The 15,412-nt window shown below is 42.2% G+C and overlaps 1 long non-coding RNA gene across 1 annotated transcript; it reads right to left on the reverse strand.

Moving 5' to 3' along the window:
* Nucleotides 1-6,331: 6,331 nt before the first annotated feature.
* LOC131272670 (uncharacterized) lies at nt 6,332-8,244 on the reverse strand. The gene is made up of 3 exons (XR_009180142.1): nt 8,170-8,244; nt 7,438-7,973; nt 6,332-7,349 (listed from the first exon to the last, which is right to left on the reverse strand). It is a non-coding gene; the product is annotated as an uncharacterized LOC131272670 (long non-coding RNA).
* Between the last annotated feature and the right edge of the window lie 7,168 nt (nt 8,245-15,412).

Genomic DNA, 15,412 nt, shown 5'->3' on the forward strand with positions numbered 1-15,412 from the left:
CAAAACTTTCACATGATTTGCTGTACCATGGTGCGATCTTGATAATAAGGACGTTGTTTCCCGGTTCTTCGGTCGTCACAAACAAAACTAGCCCACAAACAAACCCCTACCAGCATATACCGAGCCGAACCAGAGCCAAAACAGCAAAATCATTCATCAAGATGATGTATGAAGCAATTAAAAATTTAATCGTTTTACCATCCTCGCGCTAAACCCCGCGCGGCCCTTGCGCCTCTTTGTTTGCTCTTACAGCAGACAGCCCAAACACTGGAAGGTGTATGGAGTTCCGCTTTTGTCACCCAACAATTGCGTTAAGGTCTTGTAGCGTTTCCGCGAACCTTGTGCGAGCAGAAAATCTAATTCCATGCCCAAGTGCAATATGCAGCGCGGAAAGGCGGCACTGTTGTATAACATCTCCGTCCGTAAGAACACTGTAGGATCCGGCGTCCGCGTGGGAAAATATATGTATTCAAAACATTTTCAAGCAACATGATTTATCCTGCGCTGAAGTGAAGGAAAGCACATGCACTTCGTTTTTATTTTACGAACCACAAATTGTTTCAAAGTGTTTGGTGGGCTACCATTCATGGCCACTTTCTTATATACAATTTCTGTGTGTCACGAGCAGAAACATAACACAACCACCAAATCCAAAACATTTCAATTTATTCTTACAAAGACTTAACTTAAGTAAAACAGCATGCAATTACCTACAATGAAACCCGGTGTCGGTGTATAAAATTTAAGGTGTTCAACGAACCAAGGGAAACCGCTGCGCTGGAGAGAAAAGTGAGTCCAAAAACGGAAATAAACGTGTTGACAGTCCTTCTTACCCCGTCCTCTGACGAACCGCTAAAGTTTCACTCGCACATCCTAGCAGCCTTTGCATGGCTTGCTTCAAGGACTCGCCACGAGGTTTATGCATTCGCAACACCATCGTCAATAACCCCTTTGCACTGCTGATCTCAGCTTTCCTACCACATGAACGAACGAACGAACGAACGAACGAACGAACGGACAAACTAACAAACGAAGGTTGTACCAAGGTAAGAGGAGTAAAATTCCACTGGACGCTCCGGCAACAAATTGTGTTTGTTCTATCCGGCTCAGCGCCACCAAGCGGCCAAAAGCTTCTTCACCGGAGGAGGAGCAATCGTGCCCATGAAAGTTGACCCGAAAATCACGACCGAGCAGCAGCAGCAGCAGTGCCAGCAGCTTCCAGAGGGAACCGGAAATTCCGAACCAAACGTGGCAAAGGCCGGCCAGAGTCCAAATTGGCGACCACGCTGCAATTGCTGTTTATTTGCTTAGTCTGTTTGTTCGGACGTTGCGGTTGGTGGTGTTTAAAAAAATACCATAAAACACCAACGGACTGGAAATTTATGCTTTTTCCATTCCCCCCGGGGGTGCTACCCCACCAAACCGTCCCACGAACGCTTCGGGAGCTCCTTTTCCGGAGTGGTTGTGGATGAGTTTTCCACTAAATGCTGCGCTTACCGTGAGCACGTGCTTTGGTCTGGGCTATGTTGCTTGGAAGCGATTAAACCGACCGTCCCGCCCGCCTTGTCGTCACCTCCGGGATGTTTTGATGGAACCATTTTCTGCCTCACATAGGCTTAGAGACGGCTTAGGTGTAATCAGTAAATGGAACGCGAAAACTTTTAACTCAGCAACATTTTCCCCCCATACCGTAAAAGTCGAGACGAAGCTGAAGCACTCGTGTAGACAAAGCTGTCGATTTTCTCCACTTGTTCGAGATTACCATATTCCCCACAGCACCGTTGCATCTACAAAATAGTTTACATGAAATTGAGGAGGACAACCTAACACGAAATTTTGAAAGGGAAACTCCTGCTGCCGTTGTGGGGGATCATTGGAAGCGTATTTACTTACCCGGTCTTATCCCCGGCAAAGGGTTGCATCGATCCTTTTTTTTTCTTTCAGATTAAATAATCCGAAGCAGAACGCAACACATCCGTTTCGTCTCGGCTCGTACCACATTGCCTTGCATTACATTGCTCGAGGAGGTTTATTGGCTTTCCATTCTCGAGCCGACGGGTCCAAACGCGCTTGTGGTTGTGTGAACCCAACAGCTCATCCTAGTTTCCAGCTAGATGATTGTTTCATTCGATTACTGTATGTTGTCGACATCTGCAAGCTTCGAGGAGGAGTTGACCAACACAACGGAACTGTTTGGGTGGAAGCTAGTCCGATTGTCCGCTACACAGACCTATCCTCTGTATCCTTTCGCATACATTAAACGGTCTTTCCGATTGGAGCACTGCATGAAAGGGTACCTCATTTGATGACCTACCATTCAGTAGACTGAGATCTTGTTTTCCTTTTTGTCTTTGGCTGACAAAGTTTGTGTTTCCAAAACCAAGATTTATTTTCTGCTATGTTCTTCTCGTGATGTTTTTGATTGTTTTTATATTACTCTTGATTGAGTCTGTTTTTTTTCGTTTATTTGGAACTACTCGAAGCAACTGTTTTGCGGCTGTTAAAATGCATCAAATTTGTGTAAGAAGAATATTTTAAACAAACTCTATCGTTTATCGATTGAGCAAATTGATTGTATTAGGTAATGTTTGTGGTTGTACGCAAACCATGGTTTCATGTAATTGTTTGGAATGACCAAAAAACTGTGTCCTTTTAAGGGCGCTGCGATAATGTGTTTTGTTTAAAAATTTGAGACAAAAACGCGCATAAGCTGGTAAGAGTTGAAATTCGGAACATATTCCATTGTCGGTGCACTTTTAATCATCATCATTCGTCGGACGTGGTTTTTAATTTTAAAAAATGGTTCACGACTAACTTGATTGATCGACACTACTAAATATATTTATATAGTAATCTGTATAGTACCACGAGTATGCTATATTTGTATGTATAATTCTTTGTTTTGCTACTTTCCAAACAGCTCACAACGGAGGCTACACGCCATTCTTATTGACATTCACGATTGTTTCACGTGTATTTCAAAATTTCAAGGATTACAACGTTTTGTATTTCTTTTTTGGTTTTTGTAGTAACATCCATGATGATCATATCCAACCTCGTCATAACCGCACTTTTAGAGCGTTGATAACTCATACGCACATCGACCACACATTGGCACACACACACACTCTCTCTCTCTCCCTCTTTTTCGATCATACCTATGGTTTAGGATCCTTGGTGCTACTAAATGGGGTTTCGTTTTACTTTGAGCTTCAAGACGGGCTAATAGTGGTGTAGGTTGCTAAATATTAAACATTTTTAAACTTCTTTGACTTGATATACTCCAAATATATTATCGTTTGAATTTCGAGTCATTCAAGATTGGCGCTTTTAGGCGATATGAATTTATACTATTGTCGTAGCCAAAGGGGAAATTCAATGTTTAGCTTTTTTTCCCTCTGCCTGCACCAAATAACGCTACGAACCTTAAGAACCAACGAACAGATTAACAGGATTTCGTATTCTGTGCACATTTTGCGCCTGTTTTAGGATTTAACGGCTGTAGCGGCTACAAGTCTTGTTAAAGAGTCGTTCAAAAATAGTTATGTTTGGTTTATATTTAATACGTTTCAAATTGCAACGATCAGTCAAGTGGAGAGGCGAACGTCAAGGGACGAAACAGAGTGCAAAACGGTCAGTGCCAGTCTCTTCCGGACATCGACTTTAACTATTCACCTATTTTACCGGGCAACGTGCAACAACGTTGCCAACATTTCACCATTACAATCCCCTGACCGCTTCACAAAGATACATCACAATCGATTTTCCCGGGGTTACTCGAAGAACGAAAAACTTCGCTGCAAAACGGATACCCGTGCCAGAACCCGGGACCCAGTAACGAAACAAAAGACACAGACGGGAGAAATCGAACGCGAGGAAAAACAGCCGAATGCTTTTCCGCGCTAGTTTCGTTTATCGAGACTCCTGATTACTCCATTAGGCAAATTAATTTGCTCCCTCTGGTGCTCTGGTGCTTTCCTTCGCCATCGATTCCGCTTACCATTCATGGTGAAACGGGCTGGATTGGTTAATTTGGGCGTAGTTTATCATGATTTTCTCACCGGTAAATCCCGTCGCTATGAATGGAATGGTTGTGTTGATTCCCATCGGTCTGGGTCGGCTCCGAGCCAGGGGCAGGATTAGTTAGGCAGACGAAGTTGAACCTTCTTCGATTCGGGTTGGAGATATGTAACATTGATTTTAATTAGTGATTGAATAAAGAATCTCTTCAACTTTCCGTTTTCCTTCGCGGTGACCATCCAAATTTCCCTCCCTTCGCTCATTGTGTTCAGAAGCTCGCTAATCCATTTCTGATAGTTTCAGCAATCTTTGGCCCACCCGTGACTAGGTAACATTGAAGGACTTTCGGGGAGAACAAGGGGGAAACACGCCGATACACATTGCTACCTTTTCTGTACGTTTAATCGATACACGAAAGTTATGACCAGCATAACATGAATTCTAACGTTAAGTTTGTTTATGTTCTCCACCACCCCCTAATAGCCATTTCATGTTTTATACACCATGTGTGTTACATTAAATTTGTTTCACTTTCAAGGTGATTTTCTTCTTTTGCTTTTGCTTCTAAATATCTATCCGAAATGATACCGTTAAAAAGAATGTCTATTTGAAGGCAGGAAAATGCGTATTATCTGCGGTAGGTATCTGCTATCTTCAATATACTTCATGTTGTACATTAAATTTGAAAATCGCCAACATCCTTGCAGCACACAAAATAAGTAACGTTGCGTGCGTACAATGACACGCGGGATTTCATAACTGTCATAAGTTGTTATGTTATTAAACTCGGATTTGTACAATTAAAAGATTATCGATTTGTCAATTCCGCAATAAATTCTTATGCACCATCTTCCACGCTGGCCAGCCATTACTTCTACATCTATCTTTCGGTTCCTACCGCATTGCATTGCTACTATTACAAGCTACGGGCATGCTATCGGGCTTGTTGGGACCTTACAGCAAATTTGTCCACCTCACCATATCCTAACCATATAAAAGCTCTTCTTGCACAACGCTGTCTGGTGAGACTTTTTCGTTTAGCAGCAGTAGTCATATTCAATGTCTCAATACTTACATTTACTATGTTTCATGGAAAGATACCATTTCGAGATCAAACGATTGGACGCGCCCTGGCTGATAGCAGCTGCGATGTCCAGTTTACTCTTCAGAGGTGGTGGACGGGTTGTATTCTGTGGATTATAGATATGTAACAATAAAAAGGCCTCATTTATTCAGTATAATTACAATTGATTGCAGAATTGTTGCACTAGTTTTAATTTCTCACGCTAGTTAAAGCATTTGCAGCAACTACTTTCCACGTTGCACCATACCAAACCAATTCGTCTGAGCTGCAGAACCAACAGAAATATTTAATCTTAAATTAAATCACTCGACGTCTAGCGAGCAGTGGGCGAAAAGAACGATCATTGCCGCACTGGCCGTTTCGAGCGAGAGGAGATCCATTTTAAATATTTACTTTACATAATTGTTTCAATCTCATTCGACCGCTTGTTGACACAGGGAGCCATCTGCCTGCGATAGCGCGATGTCGCTACTCACTCAGGTTTCTTCAGCTGTATCCTGCGCTTGGCCATCGTGGACGTATTTCGAGCGTTAATTCAGCAGGATTCTTTTGGGTTCGTCCTGCGGTCGGAAATATTGAACCGTGGTTTAATATACATTGTGCTAGCCCAGCGATGAGCATGCGGAAGGAATGGCTCTCGACTGTGGTTGTCGTAACCATCCCCACATTGAACGAAAGCCGCACCGAAGCAAGAAGAATTAATGTAGATTTAGATTATTCTCATCGCCACAGTTAACGACATCTTCGCATTTTAATTTTGGACCAAGATTAAAATTCGAGCGGCTAGAACGGGGAAACGATGGGAAAAACATCCACCATGCCGCAGATTGTTCTGAAAAACTAATCGACTTGATAACAAAATATCCATAATTAGCTTACAAGGAACCGAAGACAAGAACGTATCACGAGAAAACTAATTCGCGTAAGATTTTTTCAATTACAAATGTCTTCTGTTTTTGTTTGGAAAAATTCCCACTTCTGAATCAATATGAAATATGCTTTTCACGACTAGCCATCTTTTTAACACTGAACGGCTTCAAACAAAATTCGAAGAAACACAAGAAATAGCCCCGTCGAAGACCACGATGCACAACATCACTCTTACTCAACTGCAATGCAATATCACAAAAATAGGATAACTAAATGAAAAAGATATACAATGATTACTTCCGAAGGATGATTAGGATGATAGGTTCGATAAATTAATAAACTCGCAAATTACAGTTATACGCACATCGGTTTTATTCACTGATCAAGGAATTGTTCTGTAGTGATAATATCACATCCCACAAGGTTCGATTGAACTCTCCTGTCGAGTATCCTCGGTACTCTGAAATACCACCCAAAAGGACGAGCGTACCACTATTTTACAGATTTAGACCTATCAAGGAAATGTTTCCGTAGTGATAATATCACGTCCCACAAAGTTTAAGAGAAAGCACTGCATTTTAATTTCCGTGTTTTGTATTGTAATACCAAATCTCTGTAGCAGAATGCACGCAAACTGTACAAAGCGATATCAGAAAAAAGCTGCCACATACGGCGAACTTTTGATGAATGATATTTTAGTATGATTTTGAAAGAAATGTTGGTGGTTGCTTATTGTTTGTCTAATGTTTACGTAATTTGAATTACTTCTCGGCATGATGACTTTTGCGAGAACGATAACTAGAGCGCCATGCTCTTGCTATGCTCGATATTCTAGCATCCCTACAATTGATGACACCTATCAGTTTGCAAAAATTTAGGGTATAGAAAATATTGAGAAATTTTAGTGGTTGCCTACACAAGTAGCTCGCTTCGCTACGGATGTCTTTATCAATGATATTTTAGTATGATTTTGAAAGAAATATTAGAGGTTGCTTGGATAATTCTACACTCGCTCTCACACATGAGGCATCTCACGGTATGACACGACGACACGCACAACAGCAGCAGGCATGCGCGGAACACCATGTCGCCGACGAATATGTTGCGATAACAATACCGATGACGTACTAGCGATGTCCGTGGTGCCGGCTCTGCACATCCCAGGAAAATGTGAACACTCCTCCATCCGTAGGCCCAGCGATGTCCATGGGTCGTCAAATCGCATAACACGGAACCACCTCACGTGCAGAACGATAAAATGTAGAACCGGTGCTTGTTGGCTGCTAGGTTAGCAAGCCGAGATAAAGTTCCTCAGGCTAGCCTACCTAACCTCAAAGGTCAGCACCAGCGCCGGAAATAATGCATTGTAATGCAACTGTTAATGAAACAAGGAAACGGAGAAATTGGTAAAAAGTTCTGAAACTGAAAACCTGGCAGCGTTTTTCAAACTATCGGATACTCACTTCAAGATATTGCAGTCCAACGCAGATCGATTCGTGTGCTGAACGAAAATGTGTCTCGCCTCCATCCGGCGGCGTGAAAACGCCCTCAGCGACGCCATCTTGGTGACGAGATGTTACACGTTTTCTCGAAAGATTCAACTGTCGTACTTTCATTCTAGGACTAGGTGGTTTTGCACATTTCACTGTACCGGCTTTTCTTCACGCCTTAACTACATCTAGCCGCCCGAAAATAGCACCGCGTTTCCTTGCTAAATTCTCACTTTTCTTACAGCAGACGCCTATCCACCATTTGCAGAACACGCCACTCTGCACCAACCGTACGTACACTTCACTCTTCCATTTCCAGCACACGAATGACAGCAGCTACGGCTCGGTCGCCCGTATTTGTACCAAACCCGGTACAATCGACCGATTACTGAAATGACACACACACCATCATACCCGGTTTGCTTGGGGACGCCAGAATTTCGCGCTTTAAAAGTTATTTTAATCAATTTTTAGCACTTATTTTGTAAATCCACTTTTAATTACACGATCTAATAAATATGTAGAATCGTTAAAATACATCCCTGAGCGATTTAATAGATTCCAAAACACATTTGTCTAAACGTAGCTATGACGAATAGCACTTATTTAGAAATGCTCTATCTAATGCTACTACACACTGCCAATAAAGAACACCAGTTTAGGAACTTGCTAGATCACTTATATTAATGATTTTTTGTATGTTACACCAATTTCGAAGGTTTTAAGAACTATTATAAGCCTTTAATATATTTATTTGAAATGCTAGGTTAAAACATTTCTTATTCGAGGTTGCAGTGTGTGCGTGAGGCATGTTTTGCCGTCAGTCTCTCTATTTGTCTCGTTTTCTCTTCATGTGGTGAACCGGTTCTCTCCTTCTGTCATTTGCTTGAAAAAAAGAACCTAGGTAACGATTGATCGCTTTTACCGGTTCGATGAAAAAATCCGTTAACGAATTAAACCGGTAAATAATGCTTGCCTTTTTTCAAGCGTAAAACAATTGCCAAAAAACCGGTTGCCGGTTGTAGTTCGTGGTGTAGCGAGATAAAAAGAGACAAGTGGTGTTCCGGTGGGATATGATGTCCTGCGTGGCAAACAACGTAGCACTTACAATATAACTATTCGGAGCTATTTTAATCGTATGAAATTTACAATCTCATGTAAGAAATTTAACCAACAAATCATACAGTTTATTCTATTTTGTTCGGTGAAAATTTTCTCCGATTTCTCGGGATGTGTGTGCATGTATGTATGTGTAAATTGAAAGATGCAGTGTCATCGGAAGCGCAGTTTCGCGCCTTTTTGTGCAGTCAGGTTGAAAATGCCGAAAAAATTTTCCATGTGAACATTATTGATCTCAGACTGGCAGTGATAAAAAGATGCTTAACCCTTTGCAAAGCTACAATCGGATAATAAATCTATTGGCGCTGAGAAAGTAAAAAACAACTTAAGCCATATATTTTTAATTGGCACCAAAAACTGGAGTCAACAAGAACTTAGGGTAAAATATATTAACCCTACAGATACCTGGTTTCCGGCATTGCTATCGTATTCAAGTTTGAAAAAGAAATACCTAGTTGTTCAGATTCCTTGCAACCTTTCCATTGTACATGTACAACGCATCGCAAATTAACTGCTCTACAGCGAGTCCAACGGATGATTTCAGGTAATAAATAACCAAACCAGGTAAGCCAAGCAAAATTAAACCATGCGCTCTATGTTCCTTTTTCACGAATTTCTACTATTCGGGTATGCCATTTCTCCGTTCACTCCCTTTCCTTGTATCCATGCCATCTTATTCGCCGATAGGAACTTCAGGTAGTCCAACGGGAAGCTAACGACTTTTACCCCTAGTTTATGTGTTCTCAAATTTGCGAGCTGCAAACGGCACACACACACGAAAATAGTCCCCGAATGCAGATTTTACCTCTCTATGGCCGATCCTTTTTGTCCCTGCAGGAAAAGCGTGTAAGAGTAATAAGGATAAGAAGCACGTGTGCTTTAAATTACCTTCAGTGAAGGTATGTGCCACATTGATGTGAACCAAGAAGCATTAAACGAGGTTCAAAAAAGTTTTTAAACACGAAGTGCCATACCATCCTTCACGGCAATAAAATGGTTTTGAAAGTTTAAAGCAAAAATGGCATACTTGAAAAGAAAACATTATTCTTCTTTAAATTATTTGTTTTCGATCGAAGGAATATTTTGATTAATAATTATAGAGAATTACAAGTATGGTCTTTCCTTGTTCCTTATGTAATTTCCCAATATTCGGTCTTTACCAGCTGAGTACACTCGGAAGAAAACTTATAGATGGCCCTGTTGAAGGACACAAGAAGGTTCGTGAAATATCCCTTGGTATCATCATTTGTGCTTCTTTCAGCGAAACAAAAGTACGTGCAGGAAGCTTTTGCGCGTGGCAATCTAAAAACTTGCAGGCAGTCGTAAATAGTGCCAACAAATGGGCAAAGCGACAAAAAATAACCCATAAAACGATGTTGACTCGGCTGCACACCATAAATAACCAGCAAAATATTTGAACGCACGCGGAATCATTGTATCTCCGTCGAATTAAGCAGGCAAGGTTAGAAGTGAACAAGCAAGTAACGTTCCGCCAGCTCTCGGCAAGAGGAAGGAGCGAAGTTGTTGGATGAGATTAAATTTTTCCTCCTCATTGCCGGTGCCAATTTAAATATTTTGATTTTCCTACCCCTAGCTCCGAGCTACTCACATGCGGGATCTGTGCAACTCCGACAGAAGTCGACAGAAGACGTACACATGTTGACAGTCAACAGCCCAAAAGGTCGTGCTCAATTCCAGGGCATCCGATTTCAAACCATCCCGCAGTGAGCGTGTCGGCACTGGCCTGGGATATTATGTAGACAGGCTACCGTTTCCTTCCATGAACACATCCGTAAGGTGTCACGTATTTTCGAGCCGGCATTCCTTAACTATAGAAAACCTTCTAGGCGCACGGAGAAGACAATGCGGCGAGGAGGAATGTTGTGTCGTTACGTCTTCCTTTCTCTTGGATTGCTTCCCGATGGCCTTCCCTCGACGAATCCCCTCGCTACGGTGTTGTCTATTTATGTCCTTAAAATGAGTGCTTTGGGGGGCTTGTTTTCGGTGCAAGACGAAAAAGCCGTATTTTAAAGCCCGAAGCCCGTAGCCGGGCCATTCAAAGTGTTACGTGCTCATGGAGGACCATCCGAGCCCCATAGATGCTGGTCCAAAAGCGAATGGTGTGGCGAACGCCCGAGAGCCGCTGACGAAAGCTCGTCTTTTTCGATTACAAATACAAGCTTAAAGGGATCCGGCAAACCCTAAGAAAATGAATTCCATCGCACTGGCAATGGAAAGGGAATCAAAAGCCCCCGCCTAAAAAAGGGTTCCGGCGTCTAGGAATGGCATTTTCCATCCGTGTTTCATACATTCGAATCGAAGGAGGTAAGCCTTTCATTTGCGACTCGCCGTTTTCGCTTCCTTCTATGGGTTGTGTAATGCCAAAGAATTTGCCGAAGAATGTTTGTTCGAATGCGAATTGTTCGCTAAGTAGGGAAAATATTTCCAAATTGTTCGTAGAATACTGGCATGGGTAAGAATTGTAGAACGAGCGTGAACGGCTTCTTTGAAATTGTGATCCTATTGTGCATCGGGGAGTAGGCATTCGGTTGATAACGCCTAGAGGGGCAAGGAAGATTGAATTCTTTTCCAGAGGGACGGGTTGTTTTTTTGTTTGCTCGTAAAATTTTAAATGTAATAATGCGTTCACCTACGCAATCGAGTTAAAATAATTGATTATATCAGTCGATATCCTAGGGCAATTGAATAAATTGTTCGTGTTCTAACAACATGTGCAGTATAAAGGTAAAATTCGCTCTGCGAAACCCCATTTGGAAACATCTATCGCCCTGTATGTTCATTATTGCACCAACAACGCACACGGTGAACCTTTCAGCAGAAAATCATTTTCTCTGTATCTTGCAAATAGAAGTTCTCTTGTCCTATGGGAACTAATTTCATTGATCTTGGCAAACACACGCTCGTTTTTCGTGCGTTGGTTTTATTAATCCGGGGCTTCTTTCAAAGTCATTGGATCATATGGAAGCGATGGAAATACGGGCTTGAAGCAAACGACGTTCCAAGCTGCGGTATCGATTGTGCGTCGTCTCGTTACCTCGAAGTCCAGCGCTATCCCGAGAATTATAGCTGTTGATTATAGCTATCAGTCAACCAGTGTCCGAAACGCTTTTCTTTTTCATTCCGACCATCCAGCGGGTGTTAATGGCCGCCGCTCGGAGCCGGAGCCGGACGGGCGTGAAGCTGACGCAGAGTCGTCGGTCCTTTAATTATGTGATTGTTTGCTAACAAGCGAAATTGGTAGGAGAAAAAGCTCATCCATGGAGAATCGGCAAACAGGAATCGATTAGTTTGTCGTTGGCCATCGACGAGAACAGATTCCATCAGCACCTACGCAAAAGCGTGTGGTAAACACATGCACTGGATTGGTACGAATCGTATCGCGGCGAAATATCTGCTATTTGGCCTACGGATGATTTCCTCATAACATTCCCCCGTGTTATAATCAAACCTCTCGGTGAAGAGATAAGCCTTGTGTCGGGTTCATTAAACCGGTTAGCGGAGTGTGAACCGCTGAGACGGTTCATCGGACTTAGTGCCGATCTTGGACGCAAGTAGGCAGTGGACTAATCATTGTCCTTCTGGCCCATCGTTCCATCCCGGGATCAGCGTAGACCATTAATCTTGATAAGCCTAGGTATCGACAAGAGAAATTATCCGACGGTCATAAACTGTTAGAGAAATTCAATCGAGCATGCCTCCAAGTCAATTAGAGCTTATCTACAGGTCCTAATATCCCTTCTCGAAACGGCATGGATTGAATGAACCCAAAGTTGTCAGTTAACCTCAAGAAAAAGTGATTATATGTTTGTTGGATGTATATCTGTTCTGTTTGGTGTTACAGAACTAGGGGTTGGTTTTTAAATCATATACTAGCACAGCTTGGTGGTTATTGTATTAAATTTATTTTTTATTATCAAGTTGGTCACTGTACCAAAACAAACAGCACAGAGACGCTACACGTTCCGTAATGGCGTCGATAAGATTCCTAATTGAATTAGAGCATAAAATCTACGAGTGTCGAAAGTGTCCCGTGCCACGACTGGGCATGGAATGGAACAAAACCCAGGACGATATGTTCTAGTTTGTGGCTAGCGAAAGCTGATAAAACGGCAAAAAATATAAAGATTGCTAAGGGCATCGGAGGATTAGCTGGTTTTCGTCAGTGTGGACTATTTTGAGACCGTCTTACGGAGATACACCCAATCTAAACCATCCTTCGGACGCGATTTGTCTGTCTCGTGCTCTAATTTGATTCTGTGTCGTCTTCTAATGTAAGTGCTTTTGGTGCTGCAAAAAGTTCAAACGTGCACCGTGTTATGCGGAGACTTGGAATTGAAGCTTATCTGCTCATAGAAGGTCACAGAAGTGATCGATATTGTTCATCCAGTCAAACGGTGATATATAACAAATGAAATAGATTAAACGAATGAAAAAACAGAAAAATCTTTTAACAAACATCAATTATTAGAACAGTTCAAATTTGAACCTTTATAACGCCAACAAGAAATAAGACAAGATAAGTGAAACCCTTTGTAACGAGAGTACAACAATGGCTCGTCCTCATTTTGGATGATTTCTTTACTTTATCGTAATGAAAGACTTTTTCCCTGCAGGCAAAGGGTGAAAAGCTGCTCGAAGGAAACATAAATGGTGCAAATTTTTCTCTCTCGGTTCGTCGTAAATTCCCCTCCATTCGCCATATTGAAATAAACGATGGCAGCTCCATTGGAAGGAAAATTGTTCTAAAAGGAAAAAAAATACACGCTCTCGCTAACCACGGGATGCGATTCAACTCCAACATACGTGCATGCTCCACAATTTCGCCATGAAAATTCGACATCATCCGCAGGCCAAATCGTGAAGCAGGTAACAAAGAGGCAGGGAATAAAAAAAAAATCTCCAAGACTAAAGCAATTTTACAGATGAAAGCAAAATGGCCGGAAGAACAGCCAAAAAATAGTGGTCCATCCTAGAGGCGCCAGAGTCCGGAGGTTGGAGATCCAGTGGTAAAGCAAAAATCTGCCAGCTTTAATATCACTCGCTGCGCTTCCACCGAGCTGGTTTGGAGCCCCACGGAAGCCTGCCAGTGGCTTTTATTTCTGTTTTAAAAGCTTTCTCGAGCACAAAAACGGTGTGACCAATGCGAGGAGGATAGGGTGGAGGAAGCGTAAGAAGCTTTCACATCGTTTTCCCGAAGGCACGTGCATAGGGCGCACTATCGAGCACAAGAGCTTCATCGTTGTCGCAATCGCCATCATTCTGCTTCATCTCATTCCCGACTGGCGTAGTAAAAGGGCCTGCCGCCTAATCGCGACTCGAGAGCACAGGAAGAAGACTTCAAACAGAAACAGTACGACCGACCGTTCGTTACAGGACGTAGCGCAAGGATCATAAATAAGGTTGTTATAAAGTTTAGTGAGCTCGATGCCATCAAGCAAACCCCTCGGAAGGGTTCGAGGTATGTGAATTTCAGCTTCGAAAAAGAACCGAAACGGAGGACGGTCACGGTGGAGGTGATGTGTCCAAAGCAACCTACCGAGAAAGGATTCATTGTCTCAAGTTCTTCAGCGGTTTTTGCTGCCTCGGTGTCGCTTCGTTGCGGTTGATATAAGCGTTTTTTGGTGCACATGTAAGAACGATTATAGGAAAAACCTCAACTATAATTTATGTCCCCGTATAACGTCCGCCAAGGCGAACGCGTGAAATAGTCGACACCGGAAGCTTGCAAGTTGTACGCATGCAAGACCGTCTCTATGGTCGAAGTGTTACGGCAAGCTGCAGAAAGAATGGCCTGACGCTCGCTCGGAATGAAGAACAATCTCCGGCAATTTATGAATTTGACACTAACACACAACCCCGGAATCGGTGGAGAAGAATCGCCTCAAACGAGGTGAAGAGAAAAACTCTATTAAAAAACTAACTGGCAAAAAGTTATTCATAATTGGTTGCAATATAGATAGAAAAGTTGTACTACATCCATTTGGTTTGTGTTTTACACAAGCGTTAAGTGAAAATTAGGAATGCCTTTTCCGTCGGTCGTTCGTCGTTCGTTTTATCTGCGTGTTCCTAGTTTTCCACCGAACGCGACAGATTCAATCATACTCCATCCCTCCCAAGCTTCCGCTCTTCCTTCGCCATTGAACTTTCGATGAAAACATAAAAGTATATTAAATGGGGTATAATTTATGCACCCTATCAGGCGGATGAAGCCTCGTGAAAGTTTTGAAATAGATTTTGTTGCGAAAAGTTGCATTGAACTAATTAAACTAATGTACAACTTTGAGCACGATACGGGACAACTTTACGATTCGTTGCTCATCATCATCGTCATTCTCATTCGTTCTGGGAGTTTCACAAAACAAAAGAGCGACTATTTACGCATTCATATAGAATTCCTATTCTAAAATGTTGAAAATTTCCACAGGCATATTTAGAAAATTTCATATTCGTACGGGTGAATTTCAGAGCAAAATTAGAAAACTTTGGTATGGAAAAGCTAATTTGCGTGTAAGAGATGGCACGTCATCAAAAAGGTGTTAAGGAGCACCAGTTTGCAGCTATCGAGATAACGTTGCATATTGCTCATGGTGCAAGACTATGTTTTCTGTATTTAGGAAAACTCTCCCAAGCGCACCGCAAACCGCTGCAGAAATAAGCATGGGTTCTATTTTACTTTTCGAAATAAACTATCCCCTCCCCCTGAATGCCCAACACGCTAAACCTGGTGAGTACAATACAATGCGGGTCGGGTCAGTTGAACCATGAAAAATCCTCGCCAAAGGCCAACTAACACAGAAACAGTACAACA

Source organism: Anopheles coustani, chromosome 3 (assembly GCF_943734705.1).
Source record: "Anopheles coustani chromosome 3, idAnoCousDA_361_x.2, whole genome shotgun sequence".
Classification (NCBI taxonomy): domain Eukaryota; kingdom Metazoa; phylum Arthropoda; class Insecta; order Diptera; family Culicidae; genus Anopheles; species Anopheles coustani.